The sequence below is a fragment of the Myotis nattereri genome (genome assembly GCF_964212035.1).
Source record: "Myotis nattereri genome assembly, chromosome: 10".
In the NCBI taxonomy this organism is placed as follows: domain Eukaryota; kingdom Metazoa; phylum Chordata; class Mammalia; order Chiroptera; family Vespertilionidae; genus Myotis; species Myotis nattereri.
The window spans coordinates 51,410,365-51,425,427 of record NC_138085.1 but is presented as its reverse complement, the minus strand read 5'-3'; the positions used below and the strand labels follow the sequence as shown (position 1 = coordinate 51,425,427).

Genomic DNA, 15,063 nt, shown 5'->3' with positions numbered 1-15,063 from the left:
GGGCTACTCAGTTCTACTTGCACTTCTCCCTTCAACTTTCAAAATAAATCTCGGCTCATGGAAAGTGACAAATGAAATGAATCTGAGGATGGACAGGAAAATGGTGTGGATATGCAAAATTCAATTGTGTTAGAAACAATTAATGTCAATGTGGATCAGCAATTCTACATAAGCAGGCCAAGTCTTTAAACACATTTTTAATTATTTTATTTAAATATCTGAAAATATTTGTTTTTCATCTAACTTTTAAAAGTGAAACTATGGTTCCTTAAGTCCAATTTTTTGCAATAAAAGAAATTCCTCCGTGTACTTAGAACAGAAACCCCCTACTCAAAGACCTCGATCATATAGCCCTGAAGCTCAGAAGTCTCATATCTGATGCCAAGAGAACTAAGGCACAATAGCTGCAACAAAGTAAATATCAAGGTGGGTTCTGTAAGGTAAGAGTTAAGTTAGAGTTTTGGAAAACCTGTAAAATTCAGGATGGTATAGAGAAAAACATCACGAGTGTGGAAAAGAACACGGTAATAACCTCGGTTGAACTGTCCTGAGGGAATACACTAAAGCCATGTGTAAATAGGGGATTTGGGGTCATTTCGATAGCTTGGCAATGTAATTTCGTTTTCTGCATGCATAATCAGAATGCTTGAACACCTGTGCATTAATTGACCTATTGTTTCATACAACCACAGTGACTGGCCTATATTGTAAATACTCCTTATTCAGTTCTCTTGATTGGATCAGGTAGTCCTCTTACCTACAACATCAACATGTTTTCGACCTGTAAGTGGTTGGTCCAAACTTCTAAGGATGGCATTATTCTATTTAATCGTGCTTTCCACACACAGAATTAATCACAGGTAAGGCAATAACTTCTTTTTATGAGATTAATTCTGATGATAACGTAGGCACCATTTCACTGCAAGCTATAGATGACTTCCAATCCTCCTTACAAATTAAAATACTGAATACTTTTTAGTGGTTACAAATAGAAGTGAGACCGAGAGAGTAATTTTTTTAAATAAATGAGTCCATAACCCTAGAATTTTTCTGCCACGGATTACCTGAATCTCATCATAAAATCTGCCTAGAACAGGACTTAAATGACGCTTGCATTAACGATAGTGACTACTGATCAAATGCAGTTGTATCCACAGAAAACACAGATAAAGAGGTGCTGAGCCTGCCTTCCTACCAGGACCTAAATATTTCCTCCAAGTGTTAAACTCACAATAAATGCTCACAGTCAACGCTTTCCCCCAAATATTTGTGCAAAAATAAATACCAATAATTTATACAAAAGGGAGGCGAAATGTCCCGTTCCTAGCTCCTCTGGGAGCTTTCCACTGCGGTGGTGCTATTTTGGACAGTGTGTGTGTGTGTGTGTGTGTGTGTGTGTGTGTGTGTGTGAGAGAGAGAGAGAGAGAGAGAGAGAGAGAGAGAGAGAGAGAGAGAGAGAGAGAATCTGATGTTTTCTTAAAGAAGGAGTTGAATTGACGCCAATAGGTCACCTCCCCTGATGAGCACACTGCATTATGGTTATTCCTCCCGGGAGTGGAGACCATTCTGTATGCCCTTAAGCAGTCGGACAGCACTTCTATTCGAAGTTTCCAAAGTAAGCGAAGAACCTGGCTCTTTCGCTGAGTCCCAAACCCGCCTGTGAACTTGGGTACCAGAGTTCTGCGGAAAGGAAAGGGGCCTGGGAGTCTGGGAGTTGCACCCGTGTGTCCGGCACTAAACTGGGGCGGGTGGGGGAGGAGAGAGGGAGGGAGAGCAGCACCCTCCTCCTCCGGCAGAAATCACACCTCAGCCTGATATTTGGGCATTATCTCACCTGTATTTATAAAAACCACCGCCGCACTCCCTGCACCAGCCACCCAACTGCCTCGACTCCCCATTCAAAGCAGCGACCCAGCCCCAAGAAAGAGGGAAAGACTGAGGAGCGGGGGGAAGACAAATAAATAAGAGAGCGCGCGAGGGGGGGAAGGGGAGAGGAGGGAGAGCCGGAGCGCCTGGGACGCCAGACGGCGGCAGGTTCAATTAGCTAAACAAAGAAATCATGGCGGATTGTTTACACTTGGCAGCGCCCGGGCTGCCCGACCACCGGCCCCGAGCCGCCGCCGCGCCCAGGAGTCGGCCGAGCTGCCCCCGCGCCCTGGCCGGGTAAGTGACGCCGGCGCGGGCCCGGGGCGCGGCCACCGCGCGCACCGCCCCCGCCGCCACCCCGCCCCGCGGCCCCCGGCGGCCCCCGCCCTCGCCCCGCCACTCCCCCTCGTCTGTCGCCCCGGCCCCCTCCTCCTGCCCCCGGCGCAGCTGGGCTCCCGATTTCGGTGGCGCTCTGGCTCCGTTCCTTGGCTACTGGGGCTGCTGCTGCTCAGCGCCGCCGGTGCAGCAGCCTGGGGCAGGGATGGGGGCGCTGGGGTGGGGGCAGCAGAGCAGCCTGGAGAGCAGGACCCCCTGCACACGTCAGTCGCCTCTTGGGATCAGGCCCCTCTCCCCCTGGGCCAGCCCAGCTGTTGGCCTCCGGGTGGGCTCGCCTTGCACCACTGCCCCCTGGACCGAGCTGTGCGCGCTGCCGCCCAGGAGGTGGGGCCGGGCGGTGACCCTGCCAGGGTGGAGGGTGGAGGTGGCTCCTGAAAGATGTGGCCTTCCGTCCTCAGTGTCTCCTGTGTGGCTCTCTGGCCCTCCATCCCCATGACCTTTCTCACCCTCCCTTCCTCCTCCCCTCTGTGCTTCTCGGAGGCAGGCCTTAGGGTTAAGAACCTGCGCAAGAGGTCATCTCCAAAGGCTGGCCTTGCCACAGCCACCAAGGCCCTGCGAGCTTTTCTAAAGGCTGACCTCTTTCTTCATCATTTTTGGCCGCGGGGTTCACTTTTTTTCCCTCCCATCGGAGGGATGTCTTGTTCCTACAGAGGCTTTTAGACCAGTGTCTTTGTGCTGAGATTGGCACGGTGATACTAGGAGATTGGCTAATGACAGGGGAGAAAAACAAAGGCAACAAATAGGGGGAAAATATAGAGGGCAATTCACCAGCAACAGAGGGGGCTCTCTGTCCCCAGGAAAGATGGCTTCTTGGAAGGAACCCTTCAGACCTCATCGGCACGGATGACATCTTTCCTTTGCAGAGAGCAAAACAAATCCTAGGTCCTTCAAGTTAATCTCAATATTTTTTCCAATAAAACTTTTGTTTAATGTTTAGTGCATTTTAGTCGTTTGCTTTTTCTTTTTCGTGCTTCCCCTTTCCAGAACCTCAGTTAATGTATCTTATCTGTATCTTATTTGGGGGGAATCACAGCCAAGGACTGTGTGTAAGATGAAGACTGGAGTTGGTGGCCTTTGCCTTGGCACAGGCGTGAGGGGGGACCAGGGCAACAGAACCACGCCCAGGTGCTTCGTTTGCACATATCCTTTTGGGCCTCTCACGTCACTTACCTGATAGGCTACTAGTGGACATTGTAACTTGTAGTTCAGTGAATTGTTTTATCACCCGAGAAAGAACATGCTATTGTTAAAAAAAAAATAACTTGTATTTTCATAGCAATTATACTTTCTATACAAATACGGTTCAAGTGAATGAATTTTTGATTCATAACTTTAGTATATCCTCTCAAAGCCCCATCTGGAATAAGGTATGCCCCTACTTTTTCTTTCCTTCCCCTTGAAAGTAGCAAACCTTGGGTAATTGAATCTTATTTATTAGATTCAGCCAAATTATATCTATTTTTTTTTTCTGGTTAATCACCAAAGCAACTTTCTATCCAACACACTACATCTTTCATAAAGCAAACCTACACCTTCCCATCTCGATACTCAATTCTTTTTGACCCAGTGGCATTCAAAAACTGAGATTTATTCACAAAGCAGTATAGGCATGGGAATGGCTGGCAAGCCTTAGCTAACTCAAGAACTCAGAACTGACCAGGGTCAGACTCTCCCCCAGAAGATTGCCCATGTCCATTTTCACCTTTGTGTGGACATTAGAAAAACAAAGCCGGTGCTTCCATAAGCTTCTACCCAGACACTTAACTCATCAGTTAATTTGAGATTCCATTACTCAGTAACTCCAAGCACATTCTCATAAATGGATTTTATGTTGACTCCCTGCCCCATACTAGGTCAGAGATCATAATCATGGAAGGCAGTGAATTGGTCTCCAAAGTGACTTCAGCAGAGGCAGAAAGATCAGTCTTTGGGTTATAGATCTTGCTGACCCAATAAAGGTCAGTAAATTAGTAGACTACACTTGAGTTGACACTTCTGATCCCAACGTAATGGGTTGATTAACTGATGGCTGTTATCTTCATTATGGGCTATTAGCACATTGTTAAACCTGAACTTAGAGTAAGAAATTGTTTTTATGTTTACTCTTTACTTCCCAAGGTTCATCAATATTTATCATGGCCTTAAATTTTTTTTTTAACTAAAGAAGAAAGAAGATTTAGTGCTATATATGACTTTGGGAGGCAAGATATTTTCTGGTGGAAGAATTTGCAATATATACAGATATATCCGAATAGAAACACCATCTCCAAATGGAAAAATACTTATAATAAACTTAAGGATTTAAAATTGACATACTTCTCTTTGGTAGATAGCACCGTCTTTTATTTTCTGAGTACAGTTTCATGACTGACTGTCAAATCTAATGTATGATATTTAGACTTGAAATGCTTATTTGTGTAACTTGCTAGAGTGGAATAGTTCTTTGTCATCAATGCCTAACCCTAGACTTTGCCTACCAGGAAGTGTGAATCTCAGGCCCCAATGAGGCACATATTTGTGATCAACCTATGTTAGAAATGAATCTCTACACTGTGTTATGAAATCCTTGGCATGTTTTTTCTTTCCTTGCCTTCCTGAAATTTCTGGAACATTCCAAGGGAGTTGGAATTTGGTGGAATGGATATCATCAGTGATTACTCTTTAATCTCATCATTGGTAATCAATATATCAATAATGCTAGGAAACTGCCTAAGTAGCTTGCAAAATTTATATTTCTAATCATATGATAGATTAGGAGTTGTGTAGATTGTTTGCTTCATATAGAATTTCATTCAACACTCAGTCTGTTCTTCTGTCAGGTAACAAAAGGAGCCGTAATTTGTGGTAGATATTTTTTAATGGATTAACTGGTAAACATGTATTAAAATGAAAGCAAAAACAAAACAAATCCAAGAGTTATTCTACCGAAAAATATAGGACAATTAGGATATTTTCATATCTCTAAAATCAAGGCTTACCCTACCCAGTTTGGCTCAGTGGATAGAGCTTTGGTCTGTGGACCAAAGGGTCCTGGGTTCGATTCTGGTCAAGGGCACCTTGGTTGCAGGCTCCTCCTGGTCTGGGCCTAGGCCCTGGTCAGGACTCGTGCAGGAGGCAACCAATCGATGTCTCTCTCTCTCATTGATGTTTCTCTCCGTCTTCCCCACTCTCTTCCACTCTCCCTAAAAATCAATGGAAAAATATCCTCCGGTGAGGATTAACAAACAAACAAAAAAATCAAGGCTAACATCAAGTCTGATAGTTTCAAAAACAAGGGAGTGGTCCCCAGCATTATGAGAGGCAAAGAGGAAATCATTAATGAATCATTAATTAATGTGTGTAGAGTTGATTGAGGGTTTAGGATCAAAAGCAAGATTGTGAGAGGACAAAGAGAAAGAGATGGTGAAAAAGCTTTAGTAGATAATTTTAATGAAGAATGTCTCAGGATGACGTTTTTGGAAGGAGCTATGGGTGACAAATCCTCAGTTCACAAGCCCACGTCTCAGAGAAAACAGGACCTTAGTAGAAAGAATTAAAACAGCATCAAGTACATTAAAAACTCCATTGCAAGTAAAAGCTGTGGAAGGCACCTGCCTTCAAAACTAGCCACATTTGTCAGCATTAAAAGCCTGTGCCAACAGGTAATCCTCTTGGATCATCTTCTTTAGTCATTTGGGGATAAATGGCCACAGGACCGCAATCCACTGAGGTAGAGAGTCCCCAAGCTCTAGGTACACAGATTACTTGGGGCTTTAAGGTACTTGAGCCCATCCTTACTTGAAATTCAATGTTTTTCACACTTGCTTTCTCCCTTATTTCATTTTCTTAAGCCCCAACGGAATGCTTTCTAACCATATAGCCTTTCTGCAAATTATCTTGGTATTTAGGGGAAGTGTTTTTCTTTCTTTCGGAGAGGCGTGTGCATCTGGTGTCATATCTGCAGAGTCAGGATGTGCTGTAAGCAGAGGCCTCTTTGAGACTCGGGCTACACAGCCCACCAGAGAGAGCAGCAGCATTTATTGTCCTGTCCTGCCACTTACGTGATGGAACTGAATCTACAATATATGAAAAGATCGTAGGCTTTACACTTCGGATACATATAAAGTGAATTATTTAAAATTTGTTTGGCTAGAGCTTATTTTATTATGAATGGTATACTGTGAGAAAGGGAGAAGTAAAAGCAAAACATTGGGCTTTGACCATCTGCAGATAGATAAGGGTTTCTGTTGCATAGGAATTTGATTTAATTAATGTGGCTTTGAGGGATGCTGTATGTTTGGATCAGTAGTTGGGGGGTGGGGGGGGGGGCTGCTGAGAGAGGCTGTGGAAAACAAAGCAGGGTAGCCGAGATGGTCCTCCCCCCATCTTCACTGCTGCTCACGTCAGAGGAAGCAGCAATATGAATAACCAAGGCGACAGAGCAAGGCGAACCCAAATCTGTGGACCTTGTTTTAAGGGAAGGCAGGGTTCAAAGAAGCACCAACTCTTAATCATCAGTGAGCTTCCAGATACAGATATCAGAGAGCTCTATGCCAGTTAGTAGGGGAGCTCGTGGAAACAGAATCTTGTTGGGGTCAGAGGATGACCAGACTTTGCTGAGAGGCCCAGGACCCAGCCTCAGTCACAACTGGGCTCCATTACTACAGTATACATGTCAGAACCTCAGAGGGAAGGTAGGGGAGGGTGGGGGTAAGGGGGAGAGAGCAACCAAAGGACTTATATGCTAGCATATAGGCCTAACCAATGGACACAGACAACAGCGGGGGTGAGGGCATGAGTGGGGGGGGGAATGGGGGTAATGTGGGGATAAGGACACATATGTAATAACTTAATAATAATAAAAAGAACCAGGCAGGCAGACAACCAGTCAGAAAGATAGGCTTCATGTAATGGATAGAGATTGGAAGGGTGAGTATTGCCCCAGAACTCTGTATAGAAGCACCAGACCTAACCCTCTTACCAAATCCCACTCACCAGAGGGTTCCAGTTTTAATATTCTATTGTGAGCTTTAATATTCCCTGTTATGAGTTATTTTAGGGGAGGGAGGGATTGGACACCCAGTCTTCCCCCTCAAAGGACAAAGATTGGAGGGACAGTAGGAAAAGGCAGGGGCTGAAAGAAATGGGGAAACTCAATGAAACTGCAGGATTAAAATGTAGTAAAACATTCAGAATATAATATTCTAAAGGTGTCGAGTTTGAAAGCAAAAACCATACACTCCAATAAAACTATGTGTCCAGGATTATATATTTCTAACAATGCACTGGAAGTTACTTTAACTTGCTCTGAATTAATGTGTCAAAATTTTTACATCAAGTCCTTGTGTGTGTTGCCACAGCTCAATGAAATTTTTAAATCCAGAGACTGTACTTATACAACACATTTGTCACAGAGCCTTCCTTTCCAAATGAAAGCTTCTAAATATAGCCCAGGTGAAACTGAGCACTGGAAAAAGACAGTGAGTTTGACAATGGCATTTTATTATCCATTGCCATAGTTTCCTCTATTCTAACACATTTTGAAAAGTATATATCTTCTTGAAGGCATCACGTATGAATTAACAGAGCTGATTAAACGACAATAACTTCCTGGCTAAAACAAAACACAGCACAACAAATACCAAACATCTTTCCTGTCTCATCATTAGTTGAAGAATGACTGCACACACACACACACACACACACACACACACACACACACATACTATGACTCTCTAAGAATATCAAACAATCAAGAACACACAGAACTCAACATATTCACATCAATATGTCCTGAAACATCAATGTGTTCTGTTTTATTTCACTTTTTATGACCCCCTCAGATTTTCAGTAGTCTTTACTGTAAGAATAATGTATAAGTTTCCTATTGCCGTTTTAAAAATTACTGCAAACGTTGTGGCTTAAGACAACACCATTTGTTATCTTACAGCTCTGTAGGGTCAGAACTCTGGCACATCTCACTGGACTGAAATCAAGGTGTGAGCAGGGCTGCATTCCTTTCTAAGGGCTCTGGGGGAAATCCATTTCCTGCCTTTGCTTATCTCCCCCTTCCTCCCTCTCAGTGTTGCATCTTCCTGACCATTCCCTCAGTCACACCTTTCTCTCACCACTGCTAGGAACAGCCTCTGAGTGAAGGGACCCGTGTGATCTGATGGGGCACACCTGCACAGTCGCTCCAGCTCATGGTCTTCCACTAACCTCAAGGACATTTGCAAACTCCCTTTTGCCCTAGAACAGTGGTTCTCAACCTTGGCTGCACATTAGAATCGCCTGGGGATCTTTTTAAAATCCTGATTTCTGGGCCTCATCCTCCGGAAATTCTGTTTCTTTGTTATGGGGTGGGGCCACAACATTAGTAACAAAGAAACAGAAGGTTGAGAACCACTGCCCTAGAAGGTGTCACATTCACGGGTTCCTAGGCTTAGGATGTGGACGTCTTTGGGTGTGGAAGGCATTGTTCTACCTAATTTTCAATTCTATTTTCTTCCTAACTGTTAATTTAGGTTCCTCTAGGAGCAGACGCCAAGGCAAGGATCTCAGTGCCCCAGTTCACTGGGGATGCTGATTAGGGAGTGGGGAAAGGAGATACAAAGTAAAAGAAAGTAAAGAAATGGTGGATTCTTAAGCAAATGGTAACTGGGATATTGAAGTTTAATCCCATTGGGGTAGTCTGAGGCAGAGTGTAGAACTACAAGCTATTCTAATGGAGGGGTGAGGAGAATGCAGCATTTATCCTCTAAGTCCCTGTTCTTATTGGTTCAAACTGAACCTAAGGGCATTATTTCTCTGGCACGTCTGGTGTGGCCACACATGCTCCCTCAGCCAGGCCGAAGACCTCAAGCAGAGACCACAGGTGCTCCCAGCAAACAGGCTTCAGCGTGAAGAAGTGGGTGCCAGCAGTTTACGTGTGGGGGCACCGGTGGGCACTTCTTAGATTTAATTCATCACCGAGTCCCACCTTCATTCTTCCTCCATAATTTCTCTGACACGTCCCTCTTTCTATTGCTACAATTCATATGAGCGTCTCTATATCACTCTACTAACCTTTTCTTTCCACCTCAACGTCTGTTTCACTCCAATGTGTGCTATCTTTGACTTCAAAGTTTGTCTTTCCAAAAACATGACTTTTATTATGATATTTAAAACAAGTATGCAAACAAGCAAACAAAAGTCTTCATCCATTTCCCACTACTTATGGGAAAATTTAAAAATAAAAGTCCTTAGTCTGGCCTTCCACATCCATTCTGGCTCCATCCTACCTTATCTTTGTTAACTCTTTTTACCAACTTATGTTTATCAGCTTTACCCTGTCCCCGGAGAGCAAGAGAACTAATCTAATAACCCCTCCTTTTTTTTTTTTTTTTTGTCCATAGTTTTTAATCCTCTGGATCTAAGTCTGGATGACATGGAATATTTCACCTGACACAGGTCAAACACTCTTGTCTCATTAATCTCTTTACTTCTCTCATTGCTATTTTTAAGCCCATCTTACACTTTCTTTATGCTCTTGGTCATAGACTTTCTTTTTCTGGGCTAATGATCTAATCCCTGCTCATCCTTCAAGGTTCAGGTGAAACCTTTCCTTTCTCTATTTAGCCTTCCATTAGCCCATCCCAGCTGGAAGTGAGAGATCCCTCTTCTGAACTCTTTAAAGCTACTATTTTAGCTTTTATTATTTTTTTGTTCGTAATTTTAGCTATCTTTTCATAGAAGCTGAGTTTAATCTTCTCAGACAGATTCTAAGGCCTTTGAAGATAACAGGACATCATATATATTTTGCCTCTCAAATCCCAGAATGTTTTGGTTACAGGTGCACTCTTTTAGCTATTTGTTGATATATTTGTGAAACACAAATATCTCTTCTTGGAAAAGTATAGGGCAGCATATTTTGACCAAAGCGAAAACTGATAAAGGGGGAAACAATTAGTATTTTAGTAACATGTGCTACTGTTGTGCGACAGAACAATTTATTAATTGAGTTGATGTTGAAAGAATCTAATTCTTTTTTCTTTCTTACTTCAAGCAAGCAAATAAAAAAGTTAAAGACACCATCAGGTTTGAAACTAAGGTATCTTAAAAGTATAGACCAGAAGTTTGGATGTCTCTTTCTATTCCTAAACTAGCGCCAAGAGCTGTGGTGAGAATTACAAAGGATCTTTTCCTTTTTGAAAACTGATGAAGGACAGTTACAAACTGTGGTCTTTTTCATTTAAAATATTCTCATTTAAAAATTAATTTTAAAAGAATCTAGGATCTGACTGCACTTGCAAGGCAAAAATATCCAGTGGCTTCTTGGATGCTGGTTCTTCTATTTTTCATTGAAAAAAGATCTCTATTTTCATTTTGATCTTGTGAGTCAAAGAGGTGACAGCAGAAAGCTAGGAAGCTTGGGGGATGATCCTTATGGCATCAGCATAGCTTTTCTTCTGTGCACAATGACCTGCATCAAGGTATGGGTTTTGTGTTGCCTTTTTAGTATTGGAAATAATACTTCACAATGACTTTAATCTGGCTCTTTGGACCAACAATGGCATTGCAATACTGCCAATGGAATAAATTTATTTGACAGGGGAGCATTATTTGCTCATCTCTGACCTTATTAACACCAATCAATTGAGTTAGTAACCAACACAGATTAATAATAATAATAATAATGCAGATCAGTATCCCAGAAAAAGGAACTCTATGACCAAGAGAATGAAGAAAGGAAAGCATAAGAGTGAATGCTAGTAACACCCATTAGTAGTTCTCAACCCTAGGAGTTTAAAATACTGATGCCTGGGCCCTGCCTGCAGAGATCCCGTGGTAACAGGGTTTGGGCTTTGTCTGGGCATCAGCATTCTGAAATTAGCTCCAGATGACCGAGAATCAGTGATCTGGTCCTATCATCTTTGCAGGTTGACAGAATATGGATATTGTGAATTGCAGAGTGTATAGGTAATACAGAGATTTTCTCCTCTCTTTTCCCAGGCAATTGAAGAGTGAGCAAGCAGATATGGCAGTATTAAGGGAGTAACTCATAACCATACAACAGGAGTCTGGCCTGACTCCCAGGCCATTGTCCTTTCCTTCTTAAAGTGTGGTCCTTGGACCCGCAGCATCACTTGGGAACTTGTTGGAAATGTGGACCCTCAGGCTGTACCCCTGACCTCCTAAATCAGAATCTGCTTTTCGACAGCTTCCCTCAGGTGATGGGTATTCACATTCCTTTGCGAAGCTCTTGCCCTAAGCATTGCTTAACTGCCATCTCTGAGAGCCTGGAGTTTCATTTACCTCCCTGGCTTCAAGATCTAGCACAATACCTGGAACTTGGGAGGTAACTATTGGTTGAATTTTAATTTATTTTTTTTGCTATAAAATATGTTAGACATATACTTTTGAACAATTTGTTCTTTGAATAAATGAACTTGATTATACTTTCAATATATTGTTCAACATTTTATCTTTATGAGCCTTTATTGAGGACCTGTTTTATGCTAAGCACTGCAGCTACAAAGGTACATGGGGTACTTTCTAGGAGCTCGCTGTCTGGTTGGGGGAAAGAGAATAATAATTAACAGATGTGATAATATTGTTGGGAAAGAGACCCAATGAAAATATTGTGACTTAAGATCCCACAATGTTTGCTATGGGAACATGGGTCTGGGTATTTGGGGTGGTCTGGGATGGTCTTTGTCAAGGGTGGGCAAACTTTTTGACTCGAGGGCCGCAATGGGTTCTTAAACTGGACTGGAGGGCCGGAACAAAAGCATGGATGGAGTGTTTGTGTGAACTAATATAAATTCAAAGTAAACATCATTACATAAAAGGGTACGGTCTTTTTTTTTTTTTTTTTTTTTTTTTTTTTTAGTTTTATTCATTTCAAACGGGCTGGATCCGGACAGCGGGCCATAGTTTGCCCACGGCTGGTCTTTGGGGTAGCCTTGAGGTTTTAGGGCAAGTGAAAGCAATGTTGACTCCTGACTATAATCAGGGGTCAGCCAGGTGATGGAGATGTGGGAATGCAAGCAGCACTGAAGAGCAGGAGAAGGAGAGAGAGCGGCTGAGGCAAACGGAAGGAAAATCACCTTCGGAAATGGCTGCTCTTGATTACCCAGTGGAAGGACTGGAGTAGAGACTGAGGATGCCTGGAGGTGGAGTGCAGGGAAGACAAGAAGGTACCTGTATTTCTTCTCTGCCTGGTTTTGCAATATTTAGAATACCAGGGGCAGCCCAAACATTTTTCAGTTTGGAAATGTTACTCGCATGTTAACAGGGGTGTGCATTCAGCCGTGAGTTAGATGATCTTTTTGGTGTATATTCTCATAGCAGCCCAATGTTCAGAATTGAAAGTAAACAAACTCTCAGTGCAGAAGCACCCAATTCCAGTACCTTCAAAGTACCTTCCCTTCTCAGATGAGACTGTGGGTGTAGACCTGTGCTGTTCAATACAGCACCTACTTAGCCTTTTGTGGCTACTGTGTGCTTGAAACGTGGTTAGCCCACATTGTGTTATGCTGTAAGTGTAAAATGCACACCAGCTTTTGAAGACCTATTACAAAAAGTAAAATACCTCAATATTTTATATTGGTTACATCTTAAACGCTAATATTTTGGGTACATTGGGGTTAAATAAAATGTATTAAGATTAATTTCACCTGTTTCTTTTCACTTTTTAAACGTAGCTCCTGGAAAAATTAAAACTATATATTTGGCTCACATTGTATTTTGTGGGCAGAACTGGCCTAGACTATTTTAACCTGAAGAGGCAACCAAGTAATTATTGTTTCTTTTCCACCATGGAAACACTCCCAATTCCGTCTGTGTCTCCGGATGACTTGGACGTGATTTTAGCTTTAAAGGTGTGGACGCACACCTTTCCAATGGTTGTGCCAAAGTGGGGTAAAGGCAACTGAGTAACAGGCAAAACTTTGCCTTTATCAAGTATTTTCGAAGTTTTTATTTTAGTGCATTTTTAAAACATCGCTGCACTTATCTTTTTTTTTTTTTTTTCTTCACGGTTAGGCAGGTTTATGACTTGTCCAACTCTTTTCCCTCTAAAGTCTGAATGAAATGCCATTGTCAAATACACCCTCTCTAATCTGGGTTATTTGACATACATGAGGTAGGACAGAGCTTTAGGTTCCATTTTCACTTCAGTGCAGATGTGAAAGTTCCAGTTAATGAGAGCGTTCTGTAAGTGTTTGTGTTTCAGGAATAAAAGGCTCCCCGAATCGGCTTTAAAGCTTTAGATATTCTGTACATGGGATAAAGTGACGTGCTTAAATTAACTGTGGCCAGACAGATCCTCATGATATGAATATAAATGTTTGAATCTTGTTCAAATTAAGGCTCTTGGTATCCGGAAAAGCCCTGACGCACTAGGCAAGTCAAAATCACTGTATCTCACTCTTCTGCTGGGACATGTAGTAGTATAAGATTTGCATTCAACCCAACTGTGAGATTTTATTCAATATACTTATTTTAATACATTTAAAAGGAACTTTCTCAGTGGTCTAAAATTAGTCTGTATATAATTTCTTTGGCTTTGGACAACTTCAAAGATCTTTCTATTTTATATCCAAGAGTTACATGGTTAGAAAGAGGCTAGAATTTGAGTTTTGGAGTCAGGATTCTATGCTTCACTATCTGGTGATCAGAAGCTGGTCAGTTTACCAGAAAACAAATTCTGAAGGAATAATTCTTTGAATTACTATTGCTCCAAAAATTACTTCTCTGAAAGTCAGTGCACCAAAATCCAGTTCCATGACTGAGTTATTTGTGGAATGGCCAATTTGCCAAATCACTGATTTATCAAAACTTTTCTTCTATTGAGCTTTTCTAATGATTATAGCCAATCCTGCTGTATCAGGTGACTACTGCAGCTTTGGGGATGGTCCATAGTTTTAGTTCAGTTTGGCCTAACTCTTCTTAGTTTTTATTCTGGCACCAGCCATTTTACACAAATGTTACCTTACAATTACTGGAATAAATGCTATTTCCTTTTCCATGGAATGAAGGTCCACCTATGTTTAGGCCACTAACAACTGTTGTCAAATCATGTTAATTTCCTGGGCCTTAGCTTTCGTAACTATAAAGTGAAGGGAGTTGACTAAATGATCTCTAAGACCTCCTTCTACCAAAAGAATACTATGGTATCAAAAACAAAAACAAACTCTGGCCTGCTGAATCAAGAATCAAGACTTGCTTAGATTCCAAAACCTTTGATGCCTGGGTTCCGGGTAAGGACAGAATTCAGGGATTAAGGTAACTGGGTCACTGGTGCTGATTATGAAGAGCCTCTCTGAGTTGTTTGCTAGGACAGGACCCTTAATATTTTTTGGTCCCAGGAATCCAAAGTGATGCACTCTTAACCAGAGAAAAAACAAGTTTGGTCCTATGTAAGGCATGGATTGAGGAGGGTGGAGAGAAGGGGGGACCTGGCTCTGGGGGCATCTCTGGTGGCCCTTGGCTTCAAGCAGATGTCCGAGTGTCAGTTCAGCTCCAAGAGGCCCTATGTACATTGATGTACATAGGAGATGGGGTGTGTGGTAAGTGTGCCTGAAAGCTGACTGGGCCCCTACGGGCACATATACTAAGAGTGACCTATTGGTTTCTGTCCCTATCTATTCTACCCTGGGCTTTTTGTTACTTACCAGTATTGTGCATTATTTGCTATCCTCCATAGTCTCTCTTTTTATGAAAATGAGATATGCACACACCTGACTGTATCACAGCCTCTGAACATTTCTGTGCAAAGCAAGTCTTTATTCTGGCTGGAGCACACAGTACTAGTGAATTCAAATCAGTTAGAATAATAAA

The 15,063-nt window shown here is 42.3% G+C and overlaps 1 protein-coding gene across 6 annotated transcripts in view; it reads left to right on the top strand.

Annotated features, from left to right (window-relative positions):
- Nucleotides 1-1,754: 1,754 nt before the first annotated feature.
- The window catches only part of LOC308525966 (uncharacterized protein), a 627,300-nt gene continuing 613,991 nt past the window's right edge, over nucleotides 1,755-15,063 (top strand). For 3 of the 6 annotated variants that reach the window (XR_013996500.1, XR_013996501.1, XR_013996502.1), the window contains exon 1: nucleotides 1,755-2,163. The gene's annotated coding sequence lies outside the window, so the exon portion shown is untranslated. The remainder of the gene's footprint in view (nucleotides 2,164-15,063) is intronic. The other 3 variants (XR_013996503.1, XM_081100858.1, XM_081100859.1) reach the window with 2 other exon arrangements.